This window comes from Nicotiana tomentosiformis, chromosome 10 (genome assembly GCF_000390325.3).
Source record: "Nicotiana tomentosiformis chromosome 10, ASM39032v3, whole genome shotgun sequence".
Taxonomy (NCBI): domain Eukaryota; kingdom Viridiplantae; phylum Streptophyta; class Magnoliopsida; order Solanales; family Solanaceae; genus Nicotiana; species Nicotiana tomentosiformis.
In genome coordinates this window covers 10502537-10529315 of record NC_090821.1, presented here as the reverse complement: position 1 = coordinate 10529315, position 26779 = coordinate 10502537, and the positions used below count along the sequence as shown (strand labels likewise).

Sequence of the window (26779 nt, the reverse complement as noted above, 5' to 3'; positions counted from 1 at the left end):
TTTCTCTTTCTGGTTCAATCAGTCAAGCTGTGAATCATGATGTCAACCACCCCTATTTCCTTTACTCTTCAGATGCACTTGGAATGGCTATTGTCACCTCACCCTTTGATGGAAGAGGATTCCCAGGATGGAGAAGATCAATCCTGATTGCACTGTCAGCTAAAAATAAACTAGAGTTCATCAATGGGGTTTGTGATGAACCTGCCCTCGATTCAAAGGATCATGCACAGTGGAGTAGGTGCAATAACATGATAACCTCGTGGCTTCTCAACTCTCTAACTAAGGAGATATGAGACAATATTATTTATTCCAAATATGCAAAAGAGCTTTGAAATACTCTTGAGCATAGGTTTGGACAATCCAATGTAGCCAAACTCTACCACTTGCAAAAGGAAATTGCTAAGAGAGTTCAGGGAAACAACAGTATTGCAGGATATTTTACAACTCTGAAAAGGCTATGAGATGAGTTAGATTCACTAAACTCACATATAGGGTGCACTTGTACTTGTGTGAGTGAAGGGAAGAAGTAGGTAGCCAAGTTCCTAGAGGATCGGAGAGTCATTCAATTCCTCATGGGTTTGAATGATGTGTATGCACATGCAAGAGGAAACATCCTTATTATGAGCCCACTTCCAAGCATGGATCATGCCCAGTCTTTCCTTCTTCAAGATGAAAGTCAGAGGGATATATATGTTAGCCCACAATATCCATCAGATGGTGCATCCTTCGTGGTAGGATCTCAAGGGAAGTTCAATCAAAGGAGCAACATTCAGAAATCCTGGGGAACTCCTCAGAAACAGGGGAACAATAAGAACATGCAACAAAAATTCAGAAAGAAGACAAAGTACAATCCCAATATGAGTTGTAATCATTGTATGAGAACATGGCATGTGAGAGCAGATTGCTACAGACTAATAGGCTTCCCTGATGATTTTCAATTCACAAGATCAACCAATTATTAGCCTGCAATAAAGGCAAATGCAGTGGTGGTAGGAAAGGAAAGTGAGGAGAAGTCCAACACTTGCAGTGAAGCAAACATGAGCAATTAGAACCAATTCTTCAGTAAGGAACAAGTGTCAGAATTGGTAAACATAATCAAGCAAGTGCAAATTGGGAGTGTGGTGGTAGGCTATAATTGCGTGTTTTAGTTGCTTATCGCACTCTAATTTATTGCACTTTAATTGAGTTGGACTTTCAATCGCTAGTGTTTTGCACTAATTGTATATTTTATGCTTTGTAGGAGTGATTTCGAGTTATGTAGATATTGTGGAACTAATTTGAGTTATTTGTACCTTTGAAGTCTGAGTAAAAGGCCAAAGGAATAAGTCGGGATCGTGTTCGGGGGTCGAGGATAACTGCTGGACGTCAAAATTCAAGGAAGAATCAACTGCTGAAAAAATATACTAGTGCAATGCAGCAGTGTAAATTTATGTCAGAAATTGGCAAAGTTAAGAGGCCGCCCAGGTGTGCGAGCGCGCACTGGGCGCGCAAGTTAGGTAGAATATTGTCCAAAGTGCGCGGCCATATGCGCGAGCACACTCCCAGGTGCGCGGCCGCACACATCCAATACCGGAAAGTGTCCTATTTCGCATAGGAAAAGGTTTTCGCTTGGCCCCGACCCTATTTGGTATATATACATGGAAAAACGTTATTTTCTGGACTTTTGACACATCTAAGACATAATGAGGCTAAGGATAAGTGGGAGAAGTAAGAGCACAAAGATTTCATCATTCAATCCTCACTCAAGATAAGAGTTTGGATCGTTTATGTTTTCCTTTAACTTAAACTTATTTGTGATGAATTACTCCATATCTATGGAGTAGTTCTCTTTAGGGTTTGATGGATTTGGTGTACTGATATTTGTTTGTGGATTATAACTCTAGTTTTTATGTAGTGAATCATTTTTGATAATTTAATTGTTGCATCTATATTCACATGTTCATATAATCGAGAGAGGCATAACTTGTGATATCGTTGTATTATCTTATTGGCTGAGTTCATTAATTCTTCTTAGTAATCGAAAGAGGCTAGTTGAATTATTGTTTAATCGAGAGATGAGTTTCTACTAAACGTTTAATCGAAAGAGGCTAGTTGTATTATCGTTGTATATATTGTGAGGTTGAGACTTAATCGAGAGATGAGTTTCTACTAAACGTTTGAACTACTAATTGAGTGAATTCGAGAGACTCACTTGAACATTAGAAGTGAATTAACTAGAGTTAAATCCTAGACATTTATCTTGTACTTATCCAATCAATCCCTATTTTCTCTCATTGATATCTTCCTTGCTTACTTTTGTTCGAGTGTCAATCGTTAATAAGTTAGACTCTTAGTTAATTTTAGTTTTAATCACATAAATCTCAACTATTGATCATCTTGGATAGCAATCAAGCTATAAACTACGAAAATATTGTTTAACTCCAATCCATGTGGATACGATATTATATTATACTATATTCGACTAGCGAGCATATTTAAGTGTGTATTTTACGCTCATCAAATTATGGCACCGTTGTCGGGGATTGACAATCAATAATGTTTGAAATAGTCTGTAGTGCTAATTCAGGAATTTTTCTTCTTATTTTATCCTATTTTTCCCTTTTTACGTTGGTGCTTGTTAAGTGTTCGCATGCTACAAGTTAGATTGGTGCATGACTCGATCCTCCTGGAAGGAAGTGCTGCCATACAAATCATAAATCGAGAAACAATTGCGACAATTGAGGAAGGAAAGAAATCTCCTCGAGAATACTGAGAAGGTAGGGCAATCCTCAACCAAAGAAATTATGGTGGGAGATGATGATAATGTTGATTTGGCTGCAAGAGAGGCAGCCTAGCAAAGAGAAAAAACTGTAAGGGATGTTGAGGAAACAACTCTTCGAAATGCACAACTTGTCTACGAGGAGGAAAGTGCTCGGAGAATGGCTCAGAATTAACCTTTGGCTGCAGACCAGTTCAGAAATATAGCTCCTGGTGCTGGGAGACCACTTGGCGATTATGCTAGACCGGTCTATAACTAAGGCTTATCAAGTGTGAGACCACCTCCAGTTGTAGCTAACAATTTTGAGTTGAAGCAGGGGTTGCTTCAAACTCTGCAAAACAGTTGTGTCTTCAGAGGAAAGATGAACGAAGATCCGAACAATCATCTGATGGACTTCGAGGAGATTATGAATACCTTTCAATACAATGATGTGTCACAAGATGCAGTCTACTTAAGGGCATTCCCTTTCATACTCAAAGATGATGCAAAGCACTGGCTTAGCAGCTTGCCTAACGGATCGATTAGAACATGAGATGAGATGACCAGAAAATTTTTTGACAAATATTTCTCATCAGCTAAGACGGGTAAGTTTAGAAGAGAAATCCATAACTTTTGCCAGAATGAGACCGAAACTGTGTTTGAAGCTTGGGAGAGGTTTAAGGAGATAGTGCGAAAGTGTCAACATAGCGGAATTGAACTCTGATGCAACTCCAGGATTTTTGGAATGGATTGACACCAACCGCACGCAGAACATTGAGCAATGCAGCTGGAGGTCCGTTGATGAAGAAGAATCCAGAGGAGATAGTCATAATTCTAGATGAGTTATCTGAAGATGCAAATCAGTGGCCCTCTGAGATTGCTGAAAGAAGAAGATCAACTGGTGTTCACCAAGTTGATGCTAATACGTCTGTGCAGGTACAACTTGATGCCATGGCCAAGGAAATCAGGAATCTAACATTAGCTTCAATACACAGTGAGCCGCCAGCAGCTTGTAATATATGTGGAAGAGGACACCCTACTCATGAGTGTCAAACCTCGATTGAGGAAGTTAATGTTGTTGGGAATTATAACTTTAATGCAATGGGTCAGAAGCACCCTACTTGTTTTTGGAGTTCACCTGGGGGTACTTCAAATGCATGGAAACAAAACAACTCCAGATTCAAGGGACAATGAGCCCCAAGCTTCCAAAATCATCAGAGGTCGGACTTCCAGCCTCAACATTTCACTCAGCCTGGGCTAGAAGATCTGATGAGATCATTCATTGTCAAGACAGATAAGAGATTAGATGCTCATGGTTCAGCTATCAAAGAACTTGGCACTGGTTTGCGGAACTTGGAGAAGCAAGTGGGACAAATTGCAACTGTATTGTCTGAAATAATCCCAGGTACTCTGCCAGCTGATACTGAAAGAAACCACAAGGAAACAGTGAATGTTGTGACCTTGAGAAGAGGGCAAGTGTTGAAAGATCCCACTCCAGTCCAAAAAGAGGTGGTACCTGAAAAAGAAAGTGGGAAGCAACTGAAAGATGAAGTTGATAAGAAGATGAAAGACAAGAAGGGAGATGAAAAAAAGAAGAAGGAGGAAACTTCAAGAAGGGAGGAATATGAAGAGAGCAAGAACATACCTGCTCTACCTTTTCCCCAAAAGTTGTATAGAGAAAAGCTGGACAAGCAGTTTGAGAGATTTCTAGATATACTAAGACAGGTTAATGTAAATTTGCCATTCACAGAAGTTCTCTCACAAATACCAGCTTATGCCAAACTCTTGAAGGAGATCCTTACAAAGAAGAGGAAGATATAAGAGACCTTAGTAGTCAAGCTCACAGAGCATTGCAGTGCAATCTTATAAAACAAACTCCCACAAAAGTGTGGAGATCCAGAGAGTTTTACTATACCTTGCTCGTTAGGCACTCTTAATTTTGATAAGTCTTTATGTGATTCTGGTGCCTCAATTAATTCAATTCCTTTGTCTATTTACACGGAAGCTGGAGAATGAGATTGGAGAGATAAGGTCTGCACCAATATTTTTGCAGCTGGCAGACCAAACAACTATCAAACCTGAGGGGATAGTGGAAGATGTTTTAGTTCGGGTAGATAAGATTGTATTTTTTGTAGATTTCATAGTGATGAAGATGGAGAAGAATAAGGAGGTCCCCCTCATCTTAGGAAGATCATTCTTAGCAACGGGCAGAGCAATATTAGGCATACATGATAGAAAACTCATGCTTAGAGTGGGTGAGGAGACGGTGACTTTCGAGATGAATGTAGAGACGGGGGTGAAAAAGGAGAAGCCAACTGCAAGTGTTGAATGTAAAGTGAAGAGTTCAAAAGAGAAGGCTGCACTTAGTGAACAAGATAAGTGTAGGGTGTACCCCAAGAAAGCTGAGAAAAAACTGTCTGCATGGATATGCGCACTAGTTCGGGCGAGAAGAATGGAGCACGACTAGAGATTCAAGGCAGTTTTCTCTACCTTATGCTTTTTAATTGTGTGTAATGGGGACATGACACAATTTAAAGTGTGGGGTAGGGGATATTTGTATGTTGTATGTATATTAGTTTTAGTTTGTTTTGCTTTTTAATAGTTGGAAGAAAAAATTTCGAAAACAAAAACCAAAAATTTTAAAAAAAATACGATTTTTTCGGCGATGGATATCATTCGACAGATTTCTTGAGGGATTAAAGTCGAAAGAAAAGGCAAAAAAAAATACCTTGTTAGGTAATGTATTATTTTTTTTTTAGTTTTTCTTTGTGTCGCGGTTCTTTTCCAAGGATTTTGATTGAACCGAGTGTAGTTAGTTTTTATTTTTGTTTAGGAATAGGAAGCCTTGTGTTGAGAGCTGAATTGAAGGCAATATCTCTTAACTTTATTATACCTTGAGAATAGTGAGTGCTTTAGTTGTGATGCTTAGGCTCAATTTTTTACTCTTCTGTAAGTACCTTAAATTGTATGATCTTATCTTTGCTTAACTACTTTGACTAGAGTGTCTTGATAACCCAATCTGGAGTGAGTTATGTGCCATGTGTGTGTGAGGTTTTATATTATTCTGTGCATTGCATTTGATGTCTAGAACTTGCCATCTGTGTTTGCAAAGAGAAATAGTAATTTTATTCAGTCTTGGAAGTGATATAGGCGTTTCTTTGTTGATCCAGTTACATGCTTCTACCCGCCTAATTGTTATATCTTAGTTAACCCCTTTGAGCCTATAATCTTGTTTCTTTGGCAACCACATTACAAGCCTTACCCATTTGTTTTAATTGACCATCTATTTAAACCTTGTACCTCTCATAAGCACTTGAAATTATTATGAACTATGTAAAAGTTGAAGTGTGGGGTGATTGGTTTGGCTTTTGAGTGGAACTATTGAAATAAGAAGAAAGGTGTACGATTTTAAAAAGTAAGAGCCACTTGAATTGAAAAAGAAAGAAAAAAATATAATTGTATGGTTGTGAAAAATATTCCTTGATAGTGGTAACTTTTGATGTAATTGTGCTAAAAGAAGTAGGGAGTTAATATATATTGATGTGAAGGTGGAGTTATGGTTTGACATAAGTGTGGGGTTTTAAATGTTAAATTGTATGTATCAAAGTGCTTATGGAGGTGTAGTCACTTCTATATCCAAATTGTATCCTACCCATCCCGCAACCTACATTACAACCAATGAAAGTCCTACTGGATCCTTGACTGAATGAGCTCGAATTAGTAGAGTAGTATACTACGGGCAAGCCTATGGTGCATCTTTTGTGGAATATGAATGTTGTTTCTAAGAGTGAGTGAATTCTTTCTATTTTGAAGTTCCTAATTGTTCTTAAATTTTATTGTGTATGGAACTACTCTCTATTGTTGTGTGAGGGCACTTGATTCATGAAGGAAAGGTAATATCGTTGACTTCTAGGTTAGAGTGAGTGAGTGAGTTGTAAATAATATGTGGTACTTGCGAGTCAAATGTTGAGTCTAGGATGTTACACTATTGTGCTTAATCTATTTTAAATATTCTTGGTATGATGAGTTATGAGAGTTGTGTAATGAGGTCGTGTCTATATAAAGTGTAGTTTGATTGCTCGAGGACGAGCAATGGTTTAAGTGTGGGGTGTTGATGGTAGGCTATAATTTCGTGTTTTAGTTGCTTATCGTACCCTAATTTAATGCACTTTAATTGAGTTGAGCTTTCAATCGCTAGTGTTTTGTACTAATTATGTGTTTTATGCCTTGTAGGAGTGATTCCGAGTTATGTAGATATTGTGGAACTAATTCGAGTTATTTAGAGCTTTGAAGTCTGAGTAAAAGGCCAAAGGAATAAGCTGGGATTGTGTTCGGCGGTCGAGGATCATTGCTGGACGTCAAAATTCAAGGAAGAATCAACTACTGAAACAATACACTAGTGCGACGCAGCAGTATAAATTTATGTCAAAAATTGGAACACTTCAAAGGCCACCGAAGTGCGCGAGCGCGTACTGGGCGCGCAAGTTAGGTAGAATATTGTCCAAAGTGCATGGCCATATGCGCGAGCACACTCCCAGGTGCGCGGCCGCACACATCCAACACCGTAAAGTGTCCTATTTCGCATAGGAAAAGGTGTTTTCGCTTGGCCCCGACCCTACTTGGTATATATACAAACATTATTTTCTGGACTTTTGACACATCTAAGACCTAAGGAGGCTAAGGAGAAGTGGGAGAAGTAAGAGCACAAGGATTTCATCATTCAATCCTCACTCAAGACAAGAGTTTGGATCGTTTATGCTTTCCTTTAACTTAAACTTATTTGTGATGAATTATTCCATATCCATGGAGTAGTTCTCTTTAGGGTTTGATGGATTTGGTTTAATGATATTTGGTTGTGGATTATAACTCTAGTTTTTATGTAGTAAATTGTTTTGGATGATTTAATTATTGCATCTTTATTCACATGTTCATGTAATAGAGAGAGGCGTAACTTGTGATATCGTTGCATTATCTTGTTGGTTGAGTTCATTAATTCTTCTTAGTAATCGAAAAAGGCTAGTTGAATTATTATTTAACCCTAGTTAGGAGGATAATCGAGAGAGGTTCTCCTAAAGACCAATCTACTACGAATCCTTGCATATCTTCACTGAGCTTAAATTGGTATATATTGTGAGGTTGAGACTTAATCGAAAGATGAGTTTTTACTAAACGTTTGAACTACTAATTGAGTAAATTCGAGAGACTCACTTGAATATTAGAAGTGAATCAACTAGAGTTAAATCCCAGACATTTATCTTGCACCTATCCAATCAATCCCTATTTTCTCCCATTGATATCTTCATTGCTTACTTTTGTTTGAGTGTCATTCGTCAATAAGTCAGACTCTTAGTTAATTTTAGTTTTAATCATATAAATCTCAATTGTTGATCATCTTGAATAGAAATCAAGCTATAAACTATAAAAATCTTGTTTAACTCCAATCCCTGTGGATACAATATTATATTATACTATATTCGACTAGCGAGCATATTTAAGTGTGTGTTTTGCGCTCGTCAAAGTGCAGAAACCACAACATCATAAATTAATGCTAATGCTGTATTTGGTACCATACTCAAATACACAGGAACTTGTCTTGCTGTTTATAACACTAAAACATGGATTATTGACTCAGGGGCCTCTGAACACATGTATTTTGATGCTAGTTCTTTCTTATATCTTACCCATCTACTTGCATCTATGCGCATTAGTTTACCTAATTCATTTCAGTTATGTGTTACACACAAATGTAGTGTGCCTATTCAACCTGATATGATTCTTCATAGGGTGCTTCATGTCCCTTCTTTCAAGTATAACTTATTATATGTTCATAAGTTATGTCTTCAATTCAGTTACTCTTTAAATCTAACTTCTAGTGGTTGTTTATTGCAGGTCCCTTTAATGAGGAGGGACAAGTTTTTGGTGAAGTTAGAGATAGATTGTACCTATTCCAGTCACCTAGAATAGAGTCTGTTTCTTCATTTAACAAAATGTAGTTTCTATTCCAAAAGGAAGAAATTCCAGTGTTGTTTCTACTTTTGTTTCTTTTCCAGTACCTTTAGTTGCTAATGTTACATCTAATGTAAACCAATGGCATGTCAGGCTAGGGTATTTTGCCCTTTTTCAGTAATGAGAAATCTGAGTTTCATTAACTTTCCCTCCAATTTTGATTGTGTGTGTAACATTTGTCCTCAAGCTAGGCAGACCAGACTGCCTTTTCCTTTAAGTCATATTAAGAGTTCTACTATCTTTGATTTAATTTATATTGACACTTGGGGGCCTTTCAAGACTGTGACTTACAATAGTTACAAGTATTTTTTTTAACTATTGTGGATGACTATAGTAGGGCAACTTGGACTTTTCCTTTAAGCTCTAAGGGAATGCTTTTTCAGTCTTGAAATCATTTCTATGCATGGTGGATAGACAGTTTAACTTGAAAGTCAAGAAGATCAGATCTGACAATGCCATAGAACTAAGAAAGGGATCACTAGAGGCAAGTTTTCTTGAATCTCAAGGGATAATACATGATACTTCTTGTATTGCAACCCCTCAATAGAATGGAGTGGTTGAGAGGAAGCATAGCCATTTTTTAGAAGTGGCAAGAGCATTATTCTTTCATTCTAAGGTTCCTCTCCAATACTGGGGAGAATGTGTGTTGACAGCTACATATATAATCAACGGAATACCTTCTAAGGTTCTGAATGGTTTAATACCCTATGAGATGCTACTTGGTAAACATCCCAACTATGATTCAATCAAAAGTTTTGGTTGCTTGTGTTATGCATCAACTTTGTCTCACAACAGGGGAAAGTTTGAACCTAGGGCAAAGGGTTGTGTGTTCCTACGTTATGCCCATAATCAGAAATGTTACAAAGTTCTAGATCTTGACACTAAAAGGGTATTTGTTTCTAGAGATGTCAGGTTCTATGAACATCAATTTCTTTTTGCTCACTCACCTTTGACATCTGATTTTCCTTTCTTTCCACCAGCTACACCTCCATTAGATACCTTTCTCATAGCTCAACAGAATCCACTTCTAGAACTCCCTCACCATCACCATTTCCCATATTGTCTTCGCCTCAATCTACCCTCTCCTCACCTAACAGCTTTTCTCAGTGTCCTGCTTCTTCTACTCCTACCAATATCACCTTCACACCTTCTAAATCCACTCCTCTTTCATATCCTTCTTACTTACCCATCATGTCCAGATCATTTTCTCCCTCATCAACCAGAACACCTATTCTAATTCCTCCTCTACTAGTCAGAAAGTCTGACAGAGTAACTCAAAAACTAGCTTACTTAAATGATTACATTTGCAACAACATTTACCTATCTGACCTTAGTTCCTGTCTATATAAACCTCTTAAACCAACTGCCTTCTCCTTTACTGCACTTTCTATGAACAATCAGCATCTACTTACCTCCATTTTTTCTATCTCAGAACCTAGCAGTTATCTACAGGCTTCCACTCATCTTGGGTGGAAGAAGGCCATGGATGATGAAATTTCAGCACTTGAACTAAATCACACTTGGGATGTTGTCCCCTTACCACAAGGGAAGAAAGCTTTACTCTGTAAGTGGGTGTACAAGGTCAAGCACAATTCAGATAGTACAATTGAAAGGTTAAAAGCTAGGTTAGTGGTGAGGGGGGATATTCAGAGAGAAGGGATAGATTATTTAAAAACTTTTTCATCTGTGGTGAAAATGACAACCATTAGATGTCTCTTGGTTGTGGCTATTAAAAAGGGGTGAACTGTGTCACAACTTGAGGTCAATAATGCCTTTTTGCATGGGAATTTGCAAGAAGAGGTCTATATGAAATTTCCTGCATGTTTAACTCCACCTCAACCTAATCATGTCTGTCTCTTAAGGAAATCACTTTATGGCCTAAAGCAAGCATCAAGGCAATGGTATGCTAGGTTAGCTGGGGCTCTCAACTACAAAGGTTACTCCGGCTCTCTAAATGATTATTCACTGTCAAGCAATCAAGTGGTCTAATTTCTATCTTGGTTGTCTATGTAGATGACATACTACTCACAGGAAATGGCACCACAGAAATTACACATATCACAACCTTTCTAAACACATAATTCAAAGTAAAACATCTTGGAGACATTCATCATTTTTTGGGTATGGAAATTCTTAGAGAAAATCAAGGATTTATCATAGGGCAAAGGCAATTTACCTTGGATCTCTTGACAGAATTTGATTGCACAGGTCCTGCTGTTTCCTCACCACTCGACCCATACTCCAAATTGCAAGCTGATGTGAGAGAAACTTTGTCTGATCCTACTGTTTATCGCCACCTTATTGGAAAGCTCAACTATTTGACTGATACCAGGCCATCCCTCTGCTTTGTTGTTCTTTGCTTGAGCCAGTACATGCAACGTCCTTGCATTTTCCATTACTCAGCAGCTTTACGTATTCTCCGCTATTTGCGCACTGATCCTTCTCAAGGGATCTTTCTTACTGCAGACCCCTCTTTTGATTTACTCGCCTTTTGTGACGCAGACTGAGCGGCTTGTAGAGATTTTTGTCGTTCTGTAAGTGGCTTTTTCATCACACTTGGTGGGGCTCCGATCTCAGGAAAATCCAAGAAGCAGGTTTCCATTTCCTTCTCCTCTGCTGAAGTTGAGAACCGGTCGATGAGGCGTGTAATTGCTGAAGTTACTTGGTTGGTGCGACTTCTCTCTAACCTCTCTGTAACTCCGACTTTGTCGGTCCCTATTCACTCGGTTCGCATCGCCCGAAACCCCATTTTTCATGAGCGTACCAAGCACGTAGAGCTCGATTGCCACTTTGTCGGGCAACAATTTCTCTCCAGCTTGATCACTCTCTCTTTCGTTCCATCGGAGCAGTAACTCGCTGATCTCTTCACCAAACCCCTTTCTAGGGCTTCTCAGAGAACCATTTTGAACAAGTTGGGGGTCCTTTCCCTCCCTCCAACTTGAGGGGGGTGATGAGAAGAAGTCCCGTTTTTATTTTGCTGAAAATACTTTGCTCGTTGATGAAGAATTAGAGAAGGGGAAGAAGACTCTCAGACACAAAGACCTAGGGTTTTCGGACTATACGATGTAAATGGTCTCACCTGTGTCTTTGGTGCCTTTTAATTCTGAGTCTTAGACACTGACACGTGTGAGCATCACGGCCTTTAGAAGATTTGATCAAGAGCCGTTGATGTAAATAAATAGGGAATAAGCTTCCTACTGCATGTGATTTGCACATAGTAGAGAATAAAGGAATAAAACTTAGTTAGGCATAGGGATTGATAATTATAAAGATGGCTAGAATAGGTTTAATTTCTGCTTTTTTCCTTATATTATCTTTACATGTATAAATAGAGGCTACACTGTAAATGAAATATAGAGAGAAAATTTCTGCATCACCATTCTCTCATTCTTTCAGAGATGGCGAAGGTTGCAGCTGCTGCTCCAGTAGATCCATCAAATGTCCTAAATTTCGGCAGTGATGGTGGTTCTAAGGTCACTACCACAACTTTGAAAGCAAAAACCCCTACCGAGCTACGCGTAACTACTTTTTCCCTACTTTATACTGTAGTATTTAAAGTTGTACCTTTTATAACAAAGCTCATTCTTTTTTGGGTGTATAAGTTTTAGGAATATGCAATTTTTAAAATGAAAGAGTGTATCTTGTAATTGGAGTGAAACCAGTTGCAAAGTCTGCACTTTGTAGCTGTGTTACATGGGTTGTAACATAGGGTGTTAATAATCTGGTTTGCAAAATAGGATACATTAAACTGAATGGAAGCAGTGATACAGGATAAGAAATTAACCAAATAATTGATGAGAGCAAGCTGATGTAGAGGATATCTTATTAGTGGTGTACTGTGTAAATATGCAGGTAGAACAACTGAAGAGAGAAAATTTTGTGGAACTTGTGGATGAATCGCCAGCCTCAGCCAGTGATTCTATGAGGTAAATTTGTCCCCAGTTAATGTATATTTTGATGGTAATGCAACTTAGTGAGGATAGTTACATGTTGGAATTACAGCGGGGTCTTCCCGGAGACTAAGAATTCTGATCTATTAAAGAACCCTTGATAGTCGGGTGGACAAGCTACTTCCTGTTAGAAAAAACAGCATTAGGTTAAAGTTGCTTCATTCGGAGAAAAGACAATGTCAAGGTTTTGCGTATTCCTCTTACATATAAAGTCTTTGTCATTTGGAATCTATTTGCATTCAGCAAATACTTTCTCTTTCTCCCAAGTATTTCATGTAATTGTCTATCCAATTGTGAATTTCAAAATTGTTGTTTTGTATTGCTCGCAGCAAAATTTTCTGGCAGAGAATAGTGCTAGTATTACAAAGTCCTATGTTCCTTCAGCATTTCCTACTGAGAGTCAACATCATAAGTTATGGTATCTTTCTGCTGTTACTTGAATTATTATTTTTCTTATTGCCATTAAAAGCCCAGAAGACTCTCTTATGTCAACAGTTGAAGGAAAAAATCACACAGCTCAAACTTTTGGCCCAAGTGAAAACTGCAAGGCAAATATACCTTCTGTAGTGTCACAGATCTCTCAGTGGCTAGTGATAAGCACATGGCTACTCAACTGTTGATATGGTACATATTCTTGCCAGTATTTTATATCCTCCGAAATTGCTCTTTTTACTCTGTCAAAACAAAAGGACTTAACTTTTACAATTTACCGTTAGGATAAAGCTTTAAGAGGTCTAGCTGCCCTTGTTTAAGCTAAAATTGTGGAATCATCTGAAAGAACTGGTAGTTCAAAATCCTAAGGTTTCTGCTCAGAGTTTCATGTCCCATGCAAGATGACACCAGTGGATTTGACTTTGAAGACTAACATACGGGCCATGTCCTCATCTTCTGTCAATTGGTAATAAATCAATCTTTTAATGTTGTTCTTGTAATGCATGATTATGGTATTGGTGCCATGTGCATTTATTTGTCAAAAGACTGAATATTATTTAACCCATAAGGGTGTCATGACATATAAGGAATGTGTTTTCTCTTAGTTTAAAGCAGAATAACATGTTGATCTCTTGCAATCAGGAACTTTATTTGCCATTAAAAAGGGCAGATATTTTGAAATCCTGTTATTATCTCGATGTGGTGCTAGCTGATACTAATGTAGTAACTGGCGTCTATACTTAACTTTCATGGGAGTTTATAGTTCTTCATAACCGCATAACTTGAAGGAATATTTGGCCGTTACTTTTGTAGAGAAATAACAACAGGGAAATAACAACAATACTGCTATAATATTATTTGTAAGCAGGTACACGAATTGACTTGAGTCGTGCTGGGTACTATCCTAAGAAACTATTTCAGTAGTGTAAAATGTCTCTCCAGGTTTAAACAAGTCTACCTTTATTTAAGAGGATACATGAATCAGCAAAATATTAAATTACAAATCCAGCTATTTATAGAGGGAAACAAAAGAAAAATAGACTACTAAATTTTGAGAAGGAAAGAACGAAAAAGGCAAAGGAAATTTGCTGATGATTGATGCCTAAAGTTGAATGACTATTGAGTTTTGAATCTTAAATTTTCCATGCAATTGCCACACACATTTCTCTATTGCCACTTGGAAGGACATTTGACCAATTTTGAAAATATCACAACAGTTCCCCCACATATTTTCAAAAATTCATACAAAGAGGAGTAAGATTTGTTGAATTTGTATGGTCTAAATGCAATAGGTTTGGTGTCTTCTGGACTATGAACTAAACTTAGACCAATAAAACTTAACTCATCGAATTACTGGTGAAATATAATATTTCTATGAACCAATAATTCTTATTGTAAGTCAGAGATTTTATCAATCACATTTCGACCCTCATAATTTTGTTCTTCAACGCGGTTTTGCGCCACTAGGCCATGCGCGTGCCTCGTTATTCATGAGAGCTCTAGAGACTAGGCCAAAATCTCATAGGAGCGGCCACTCTACTCTCATATAGGTGAATTCATCAAGTGTATACTGCTTTTAAATATACCATCCATAAGGACTATGAATTTCATTAAGAGTTATAACTCATCCTCTCAATTAGTAGCAGTTAAACACTCTCTTTTAGTGCTTCAGTATCAATATCGAGTTGTTATTACCCATATGAACCTACTTCATAGGATCTCCAATCACATAGGTTGGGTTACTATCTCTATTGACAATATGTCGGCCTTAACCCCATCTCTTTTGAGGTTTGAAGAATTAATTTTCTTCCCACAGGTTTAGTCAGAGGATCGGCCAAATTTATCTCTGACTTCACATAGTCAATGAAAATTATTCCATCTCGTAACAGCTGTTTTATGACATCATGTCTCAATTTCATGTGTCTACTTTTACAATTATAAGATTTATTCTTTGCAATAGCTATTGCCGCTTGACAATCACAATGCATAGACACATGAGAAAATACATCCTCTATTAAAGGGATATTAGCTAAGAAGTTTCTTAGCCACTCAGCCTCAGAACCAGCTAACTCCAGAGCTACAAACTCTGATTCTATAGTCGATCTAGCAATGATCGTCTGTTTAGCTGATTTCCACGATATTGCACCACCACCAAGGATGAATACATAACCACTAGTGGATTTTGTTTCATCTGAATCAGAGATCCAGTTTGCATTACTGTACCCTTCTAAACTAGAAGAAAATTCACTATATAGGATACCATAATTCATGGTTCCTCTCAAATATTTCATTAGTCTATCCAATGTAGACCAATGCTTTCTGTTGGGATTATGAGTATATCTACTCAGTCTACACACATCATATGCTATATCAGGCCTTGTAAAATTTATTAAATGCATCAGACTCCCAGTAATCTGCGCATATTTAGACTGAGCAACTGGGTCACCATTATTCTTTTTTAACTGAGAGTTAGCATCAAAAGGAGTACTCACAGGTGTGACATTAAAATATTCAAACTTCTTAAGAAGTCTCTCAACATAATTTTCTTGTGATAACATTATGCCATCTTCACTCCTTATAACTTTAACTCCCAATATCGTATTTACTTCACCCATATCTTTCATATCAAAATTAGAAGATATAAATAATTTAGTACTTTACACAATATTTAAACTTGTACCAAATATAAGCATGCCATCAACATATAGATATATTATCACATAATCAGTGTCTACCATTTTAGTATAAACACATTTATCTACCTCAAATGAAGAAAAATTGTCTCTCAATAAGACTTGTTCAAATTTCTCATACCACTGCTTAGGAGCTTGTTTAAAACCATAAAGAGATTTAATTAATTTACAAATTTTATTTTCTTGTGCAGGAATGACACAGCCTTCAGGTTGAACCACATAAATCTCTTCTTCTAAATCACCATTTAAATTTCTTCTTCTAAATCACCATTTAAAAAAGTTATTTTGACATCCATTTGATGGATAAAAGCTTACGGATTGAAGCTAAGGCAATTAAAACTCGAATAGAAGATATTCTAGTCACTGGTGCAAATGTATCAAAATAATCTATATTTTGCTTTTGAGAAAACCTTTTTGCTACTAACCGAGCTTTATATTTATCTAAAGATCCATCAGGATTAAATTTCTTTTTGAAAATCCATTTACAACTAATAGATTTTGCACCAGGAGGTAAATCAGTTAAAATCCATATATTATTTTTCATGATAGAATCAATTTTAACTTTTATTGCCTCTTTCCAATAATCAACATTACAAGAAAATATAACTTCAAAATAATTTGATGGTTCATTATCAACAAGAAAAGTTTGAAAATTATTTCCATAAGAAAAATATTCCTTCCTAGGCCTTTTGCTCCTTCTCAGTTCCTCGTTAGAGGTAATTTTATTATTTGTTTCAACGGGTGTATGAAAAATTTTATCAGACAATGGATAAATATATTCAAAGAACTCAGCATTCTTTTTCTCAATTATAGTATTGCAATCAAGCACATCACTTTTTAAAATAAGAAATCTATATGCAACACTATGTTCAGCATATCCAATAAGTATACAGTCAGCTGTTTTAGAACCTATTTTTCTTTTTTTGGGTTCAGGAAACAGAACTTTAGCAAGGTACCTCCACACTTTTAAAAATTTCAAGTTAGGTTTATAACCCTTCTACAATTCATAAGGAGCTTTGTCAGTTCTTCTATGTGGTATTTTATTTTGTAAGTGACAAGCAGATAGGAGAGCTTCACCCCACAAATTATCAGAAGCATTAGAACTAACTAACATAGAGTTATTTTTTCTTTCAGCTACTCCATTTGACTCAGGTGAATAAGGCGGAGTTATTTCATAAATAATTCCATTCTTTTTACAAAACTTATTTAAAGATAAATATTCTCCACCTCTATCAGATCTAATTCTCTTAATTTTTCTACTAAGTTGATTTTCAACCTCAGTTTTATAAGAAATAAAAGTATTAAAGGCATCATCTTTATTTCTAAGCAAATACAACGTAGTAAATCTAGAAAAATCATCAATAAAAGTCACATAATATCTTTTACCACCTCTAGTCATAGTTTGCTTTAGATCGCCTAAATCAGTGTGAATCAAGGATAATAATTCAGTTTCTCTATTTACAGAAAAATAAGTCTTTCTAGTATTTTTAGCTTCATTATATATTTTACACTTGTTAATATTATGTGAGTCTAAATCAGATATTAATCCTAGTGACTGTATTTTTCTCGAAGGTTTTAATATTAGCATTAGATATGTAACCATGTCTATTCACATACCTGTGTCTTGACATTAGTGTCTGCCAAAGTTGTAGATGCAATAATGTATTTGCAACACCATGGATATCTTACAGGACAGCTGGAACAGTAGCAGCAGAGACAACATCAAAATTGGTAGCACCATCAAAAATTTTCGTAGTAGTATTACTTGCCATAGTTTCTTAGATTGTAGGAAAAAAATAACGAAAAAATAACAACAATACTGCTATAATATTATTTATAAGCAGGTACGCAGATTGACTTGAGTCGTGCTGAGCACTACCCTAAGAAATTATTTCAGCAGTGTGAAATGTTTCCCCCGGATTAAACAAGCCTACCTCTATTTAAGAGGATACAAGAATCAACAAACTATTAAATTACAAACCCAGCTATTTAAAGAGGGGAACAAAAGAAAAATAGACTACTAAATTTTGAGAAGGAAAGAATGAAAAAGGCAAAGGAAATTTGATGATTATTGATGCCTAAAGTTGAATGCCTATTTATAGGCTTTAAGAGAATTTTAATTTGAAGCATGACGAATGTATAACACTTATCTTGAATTTTCCATGCAATTGACACACACATTTCTCTGATGCCACTTGGAAGGACATTTGTCCAATTTTAAAAATATTAGGACAACTTTAACCTTAAAGATGCCATGTGGCATAGCAGTATAACAAATGAGAGATGTACATCTCTTTTTTCTCATCAGTTTTAGAAATGTGTCCCAAGAAAGTGTAGTGATGTACTTGAGGTTTTGCATCTCTCAAGCACAAAGAAAAGAGAACAATAAAAGTACCATGTTAAAGTTTTTCACAAAACTAACGAAAGTATTTTTCAAACCCACGTTAGAAGAATGTAAGATGAAAAAATCTTACCCACTCATTCTTCAATTCCGCAAGATTGCAAGAAGCGTTGAATAAAGAAAGAAGAATGAAATAAAAAATCAATCACGTTTTTTAAGCAATCTTTTTTTCCAGCATATTAAGCACTTTATACAATGAGTAAAATTGATAAGGTTAATGAAAATTAATTCTAATTAAACTAGAATAAGAATAAGGCTAAGAAAACCTATCCTAACTAAAATCGAAAAAAGAATTCTAGTAAGAATGTGATACCAACTAACAATCTTAGTTTGACTAGAACTATAAATATAATCCTACTAAAATAAGAATTAAGAAATTCTAATCTTTTCTTGAAGGAAAAAAAATTCTAATAGATTCTTGGAGTTTTTGAATTTCTTGATTTTTAGCTTTCTTGATCTTGCATGGTATAGGTATATCAGCTTTGTGATTATGTTTTTGTTCGGTCTCTATTTAATGTTAATTTTGAGTTGCGTGATTCTTTAGGTTTCATAGGCTGATGAGTTGTGGCACCAGGAATGGCTTGGCAAGGTTCACATTCTCAGTTAGTTGCTCCATGAGTCAAGACGTGAGTCACTCTGAAATGTCTTCCACTGATCAAACTATCAATGATGTAAAGTTTTACTCTGTAATTGATAAATTAGTTTCGTGGAATTTTATTAACTATATCATCATATCTGGGAGCGCGCTCTCTCTCTCTCTCTTCATAATTCTTTTGTTCACGCGCTACTCCATCGTCACCGCATACTTTTTTCTGCACGTATAAGACATTGGCAATAGTTGGAATATGCTCTTGTGACTCTGGTGTGAATTTTTTGTCGCGACCCAATTTCTCATATAGGCTGTGATGACGTACAACGTTGCCTCTAAGCAAACCAATGATGAAATAACTACATGATTACTCCTTTTAATGGATTTTCAAGTAATTAAATTTTATTTATTAAGAGATTTAAGAAGTAAGAAGTTTAATAAATAACATGAAAATAATTGAGTGCGATCATAGATATATAAATACTCCAAAGCCATAAAGTCTATTAGAGTGTGTGTCAAGACCCGATGTCACAAGTGTATGAGCACTAGTAGAATATACAAAACTCTAACTACTGTCTGAAATAAGATAGACAGAAAATAAGTAGAAAAGAAAGGCTCTAGGTGCTGCAGAACGGCTCAGGAAGCAGCTCAACACTAGGCCTCAGGGTATCGGGGATGCGCGCCGATGTGACCGCCAGATGCACCTACCTCAGATCCTGCACGGTTAGTGCTGAAGTGTAGCGTGAGTACATAAACAATATGTACCCAGTAAGTATCAAGTCTAACCTCGAAGAAGTAGTGACGAGGGGTCGACATCGACACTTACTATGGGCTAACAGCAAAGAAATACAGAATTCTAAATAAGCATGGGTTATGTAAATAATAATGATAACTCAATAACAAGAAGAAAGTAAATAATTTTTTCACACATGGAAAGTCCCAAATAAATTTCTGTCTTATATAATCTTTGCCTCTCAAGCCACGAAAAGATATCAATAAAATTACACTTCGAGTGTTATCACACATGATTATGCCGAGGTCGTACGACCCGATCCAAAATAATGTGTACACTGCCGAGGGTCGAGCGACACGAACCATAGATGCATTTATCTACTGCCGAGGCGTTCGGCCCGCCCCAGAGCTAATACAAGGCTATGTACATGAAACAAAATATTTTTTTATTAAGGGTCAAGTAACCCGCCAAAACTCAATAAGTGAAATTCGATCTTTTACAATTTCTATAATAAGTTCCAATATAATTTAGGCATTTTAATTAACAAGTAAGGTGCAAACATTACAAATATTTCATGATTCGGGTCCTAAGCTACCCGGACATAAGCATAGTTAGTAGCTACACACGGACTTTCATCACCTCGTGCGTACGTAGCCCCCCTCCCCCCCAATTAGAAGCAAATAGCAATTTAAATCACCTATGGGGTAAATTTCCTCTTATAAGGTTAGGAAAGAGACATACCTTGTCTCAAAGCTTGCTTTCCAGCCTCAAATTTACCCTAAAGCCTCAACTCGGTGCCGAACAATCCAAAACTAGGCAAATGTTGTATAAATTAATCAATATACGCTCAAAATTTAATGATTTAGCTATTAGAGTAATTCCCCAACCCAAATTGAAAGATTCTTAAAATTTACCCCCGGATCCACATGCCTGGATTCCGAAAATATTTTAAAGAAAGTTGTTACCCATAATCTCACAAACTTAAATATATAATTTTTACTTAATCCCATAACCATTTTCGTGGGTAAATCCCATTTTTATCAAAACCTAGGGTTATTCATCTAAACCCATAATTTTTACGTTAAAATCTACCCATAATCTATGTATTTAACTCACATTGCGTAGATATTACTTACCTCAAATAGCTAGGTGGAAACCCCTCTCCAAAAGCTCCAAAATCGCCCAAGAAAATGAAATAAATGAGTCAAAACAATGGTCTAAGTCCGTCTTAAACGACCTCACTGCCTTCAGTGATTTCGCTTCTGCGGACGGTCTACCGCATCTGCGGAACCGTTTCTGCGGAAGTTAGGTCGCATATGCGATCAGGCCTGGCTAGCCTCCAAGCGCACCAGCGGTCGTTTCCTCGCAGAAGCGAGTCTGCTTCTGCGGAAGTCTCACCGCTTTTGCGGTCTATAGGCCACAACCCAGGCCGCTTCTGCGGTAGGAATCCCGCACCTGCACTTTCGTAGATGCGGCCCTTTCCTCTCTTCTGCGACCACGATACAGCCCCTCCCTTGCGCTTCTGCGGCCCTGGGTTCGCTTCTGCGAGCTCGCATCTGCGACCAAAAGCTCGTAGATGCGGGTACACCAGAGCTCGTGCACCAGCAGCCCTTTGGGCCCTAAATCCATCCGAGCATCGTCTGGATGGCACCCGAGGCCCCCGAGACCTCATCCAAATATACCAGCAAGTTTGTAAACATAAAACGGACTCACTCGCACCCTCGGAATGCGGAAAACAACATTAGAACTAAGAATTGCAACCCAAAACCAATAGGATCAACTTATGAACTTTAAGTTCTTCCAACTCGCTCGGAACGCGCCGAATCATACTTAAACTACTCAGAATGACACCGAATTTTGCGTACAAGTCTTAAATCACCATACGAAACTATTTCCAGTCTCGGAATCTCAAATGGACCTCGATAACACCAAAATCTACTCCACGCCAAATTTAAAGAACTTTTAAACCTTCAATAAGCCAACTTTCAACCTTAAGCGCTCAAACGCTCCCGGGTCATCCAAAACCCGATCCGAATATACGCCCAAGTCCAAAATTATCATACGAACCTATAGAAACCGTCAAATCCCGGTTCCGAGGTCATTTACTCAAAATGTTGACCAAAGACAAACTTATCCTTTTAAAAGCCAACTAAGGAACTAAGCGTTCTGATTTCAACCCGAACCCTTCCAAACCCGAACCAACCATCCCCGCAGGTTATAAAATTGTAACAGCACATACGGGGAGTCTTATTTAAGGAAACGGTGATCTAGAAATCAAAACGACCGGTTGAGTCGTTACATTCTCCACCTCTTAAACAAACGTTCGTGCTCGAATGAGTCTAGAATCATACCTGGAGTGCTGAATAGGTGTGGGTATCTACTCCGCATGTCCTCCTCGGCCTCCCAAGTCGCTTTCTTGACTGGTTCGCCCCTCTACTGAACCTTTAACGCAGAAATCTTCTTGGACCTCAATTGGCGAACCTGCCTATCAACAATGGCAACTGGCTTCTCCTCATAACCTAGGCTCTCATCTAACTGAACTGTGCTAAAGTCTAACAAATGCGACATGTCGACATGATACCTTTAGAGCATAGACACGTGAAAAATCGGATGAACTCCCGATAGACTGGGAAGCAAAGCAATCTCATAAGCAACCTCCCAACTCGTCTTAACACCTCAAATGGGCCTATAAACCTTGGGCTCAACTTGCCCTTCTTCCCGAACCTCATGATTCCCTTCATCGGCGAGACCTTCAGGAGAACCTTCTCGCCCACCATAAATGACAAATCACGCGCCTTCTGATCTGCGTAACTCTTCTGTCAGGACTATGCTGTGTGAAGTCTCTCCTGGATCAACTTTACCTTTTTTGAGGCATCCTTTACCAAGTCAGTACCATATAACTTAGCCTTGCCGGGCGCAAACCATCCGATGGGCGAATGACATCGCCGACCATATAAAACCTCAAATGGAGCCATTTCGATGATGGACTGATAACTATTTTTGTAAGCAAACTCGGCCAAAGGCAAGAATCAATCCCGCTCCCCTCCGCAATCAATCACACATGCTCTGAGAATATCCTCAAAGATGTGAACTGTCCGTTCCGACTGCCTGTCGGTCTGAGGATAAAAGTTGTGTTGGGCTCCACCCGGGTCCCCAACTCACTCTGTACTGCCCTCCAGAAACACGAAGTAAACTGAGGGCCTCTATTTGATATAATGGAGGATGGCACACCATGCAACCGAACAATCTCCTCAATGTAAATCTGAGCCAACCTCTCTGACGAATACGTGGTAACAATCGAAACGAAGTGTGCCGACTTGGTAAAACTGTCGACAATGACCCAAATAACATCAAACTTCTGCAAGGTCTGCGACAACCCAACTACGAAGTCCATGGTAATGCGCTCATATTTCCACTCTAGTATAGTCATCTGCTGAAGTAGGCCACCGGCCTCTAATGCTCGTACTTAATTTGCTGGCAATTAAGGCACCTCTCTACATACTCAACTATGTCTTTCTTCATCTGCCGGCACCAATAATGCTGCCTCAAGTTGCGATACATCTTTGTAGCACCTGGATGAATAGAATATCGAGAACTGTGTACCTCTTCTAGGATCTTCTCCCTCAAGCCATCGATATTAGGAACACATAGGCGACCCTGGAGTCGTAGAACACCATCCTAACCGATAGTAACCTCCTTGGAACCACCCTGCAGTACCGTCTCTCTGAGAACTGACAAGTGCGGATCATCAAACCGGCGAGCCTTGATCTGCTCAAATAGTGAAGACTGGGCGACAACGCATGCAAAAACTCTGCTGGGCTCTGAAATATCCAGCCTTACAAGTCTGTTAGCCAGGGACTGAATGTCCAAAGCTAGTGGCCTCTCCTTCACTGAAATGAATGTAAAACTACCCATACTATCCGCTTTCCTGCTCAAGGCATCCTCAACTACATTAGCCTTGCCCGGATGATAAAGGATGGTAATATCATAATCTTTTAGTAACTCAAGCCACTGCAAAATTAAGATCCCTCTGCTTGAACAAATGCTGCAAGCTGCGATGATCGGTGTAAACCTCACAGGACACCCCATAAAGATAATGCCTCCAGATCTTGAGAGCATGAACAATCGCGGCCAACTCCAAATCGTGCACAGGGTAATTCTTCTCATAGGGCTTCAGCTGACATGAAGCATATGCAATAACTCGTCCTTTCTACATCAATACGTAACCCAAGACAACTCATGAAGCATCACAATACACTGTATACATCCCTGAACTGGAAGGAAACACTAACACTGGTGCTGAAGTCAATGCGGTCTTGAGCTTCTGGAAGCTCGCCTCACAATCATCAGACCATCGAAACAGAGCATCCTTCTGGGTCAATCTAGTCAAAGGTGCTGCAATAGATGAGAAGCCTTCCACAAACATTCGATAATAACCTTCTAACCCCAGGAAGCTACTGATCTCAGTCATCGTGGTAGGACGAGGCCAACTCTGAACTGCCTTGATCTTCTTAGGATCTACCTTAATACCCTCGCCTGATACTACATGTCCCGAGAATGCCACAAAATCTAACCAGAACTCACACTTGGAGAACTTAGCATATAGCTTCTGTTCTCGCAAGGTCTGAAGCACCACTCTCAAATGTTGCTCGTGATCCTCCATGCTACGTGAGTAGATCAAAATATCATCAATGAAGACAATGACAAATGAATCAATATATGGCCGGAACACCCGGTTCATCAAATCCATAAATGCCACCGGGGCGTTAGTCAAACCGAAATACATCACTAGAAACTCATAATGGCCATATCTAGTCCGAAAAGCCGTCTTCGGAACATCCGAATCCCGAATCTTCAACTGATTGTACCCCGATCCCAGGTCAATCTTGGAGAGCACCCTAGCACCCTGCAACTGGTCAAACAAATCATCAATATGCGAAAATGGGTACTTGTTCTTAATGGTAACTTTGTTCACCCGGCGGTAATCAATGCACATCCGCATAGTCCCATCTTTCTTATTCACAAATAACACTGGTGCACCCCAAGGTGACATACTCGGTCTGACGAACCCCTTTACTAGCAACTCCTCATGTTGTTCCTTTAACTCCTTTAACTCTTTCGGATCCATACGGTACGGTGGAATAGATATAGGGTGGGTACCTAGAGCCAAATCAATACAGAAATCGATATCATGATCGGGTGGCATGCCTGGAAGATTAGAAGGAAACACATCGAAGAACTCCCGAACCACGGGCACTGAATCAATCATCGGAGTCTCTACAGTAGTATCCCAAACATAAGCTAGATAAGCCAAACAACCCTTCTTGGCCATGTGTCGAGCCTTCAGAAAGGAGATAACCCGATTGGATGTACTGACAGACGAACCCTTTCACTCCAATCTAAGCAACTCTGGCATCGCCAAGGTAATAGTATTGGCATGGAAATCAAGGATGGAGTGATATGGAGATAACCAATCCATGCCCAGGATGACCTCAAAGTCGGTCATATCAAGCAACAGAAGATCTGCTCTAGTCTCGTAACCACAGAATGTAACAATGCAAGACCGATAGATCCGATCCACAACAACAGAATCGCCCACTAGTGTGAACACATAAACCGGAGTACCCAAGGACTAACGAGGAACACCCTAAGTAACGAGCAAACAGAGATGAAACATATGAATATGTAGACCCTGGATCAAATAGTACCGAAGCATCCCTACCGCAAACAGAAATAGTACCTGTAATCACGGCATCGGAGGCCACTATATCTAGTCTAGCTGGGAAGGCATAGAATCTGGCCGGAGCGCCTCCTGGCTGGTCTCCACCTCTAGGATGGCCCCTACCCACCTGCCCTCCGCCTCTGGGAGGCCGGACGGCTGGTAGGGCAACTGGTGTTGGAATCATAGGCTGCTGACCCTGCTACACTGCCTTGCCCCAAAGCCTGGGGAAGAACCTCTACACATGACTAAGGTCCCCACACTCAAAATAACCTCTCGGTACGGTGGACTGCTGATTTGAAGTCTGACCCTGATGTCCTGAATACCCACCGGAGGAACCCTGAATAGCTGGTGGGCGGTAGTAACTCTCTGGCATGACGCTGAAATAAGGTCGCACTGGAGCACCCCGAGGAGGCGACGGTGCTGGATATATGGGCTCGCTAGACTGACCCCTCACGAACTAACCCCTGCCCCCAGTTGGGGCACCACTGAACTCTCCAGAATATCGAAACCACTTATCCCTCATCGCCTGCTCTCAGCTCCGCTGACGGACACCATCGATCCTCCAAGCTATCTCCACAATTAGCCCGTAAGAAGTCCCAATCTCTACCTCCCGAGCCATATTGGCCTGGATACCAGAGTGCAACCCGACAACAAACCTCCGCACTCTCTCTGCATCGGTAGTAAGTATCATAAGTGCATGGCGAGACAACTCAGAGAATCTTGCCTCATAGTCGTTCACCGACATCTGGCCCTATTGAAGCTAATCGAACTGAAATCACAACTCTTCCCTCTAAGAGGGTGAAATATATCTGTCCAAGAAGAGGCGTGTGAACTAGTCCCAAGTCATGGGAAGAGAACCTGCTGGTCTGCCGAGAAGATAGGACTGCCACCATCTATGGGCCTTGCTCTTCAGTTGAAAGGTGGTAAAGTCCACCCCGTGGGACTCCAATATCCTCATGTTGTGCATTTTGTCCCTGCACCAATCACTAAAATCCTGGGGGACCTCATGCCGTTCACCCCCAAAGACAGGAGGATGAAGCCTGGTCCATCTGTCCAATAGCTTTTGCGAATCGCCGGCCACAGTTGGTCTAGGTTCAGGTATAGCTGTTGCAACTGGCTGAGCTATACGGTAGTTGCATGCCCTGGAGCCTGAGCGGTAGGGGTTTGTGCTCTCCCTCCCGCCTGAGATGTGGCTGGGTCTCCTGGAAATAAACCAGCCTGAGTCATTAAATCCATGAACCGCAGCATACGGCCCATGACCTCCTGGAATCCAGGTGTGGACATGAAATCCACCGGGGCTTGCTCTGCTGTAGGCACCTCGCCCTGCTCCTCAATAATAGGATCCTCTATTAGATCCACTAGTGGCATGACTGGAACCACTCTAGGACGCCCTCGTCCTCTACCACGAGCTGGATCCCTCCCTCGGCCTCTAGCAATAGGGGGAGCAACTTCTCCATGATCGGGTACATCTGCCGCGAGCGTTCTCACCATCTATGAGAGAATAAGAGAATAACAC

General features: G+C 39.2%; 1 long non-coding RNA gene across 1 annotated transcript; it reads right to left on the bottom strand.

Moving 5' to 3' along the window:
- LOC138900637 (uncharacterized) lies at positions 1-11430 on the bottom strand. Its single transcript, XR_011411753.1, has 2 exons — positions 10920-11430; positions 1-662 (listed from the first exon to the last, which is right to left on the bottom strand). It is a non-coding gene; the product is annotated as an uncharacterized lncRNA (long non-coding RNA).
- Between the last annotated feature and the right edge of the window lie 15349 nt (positions 11431-26779).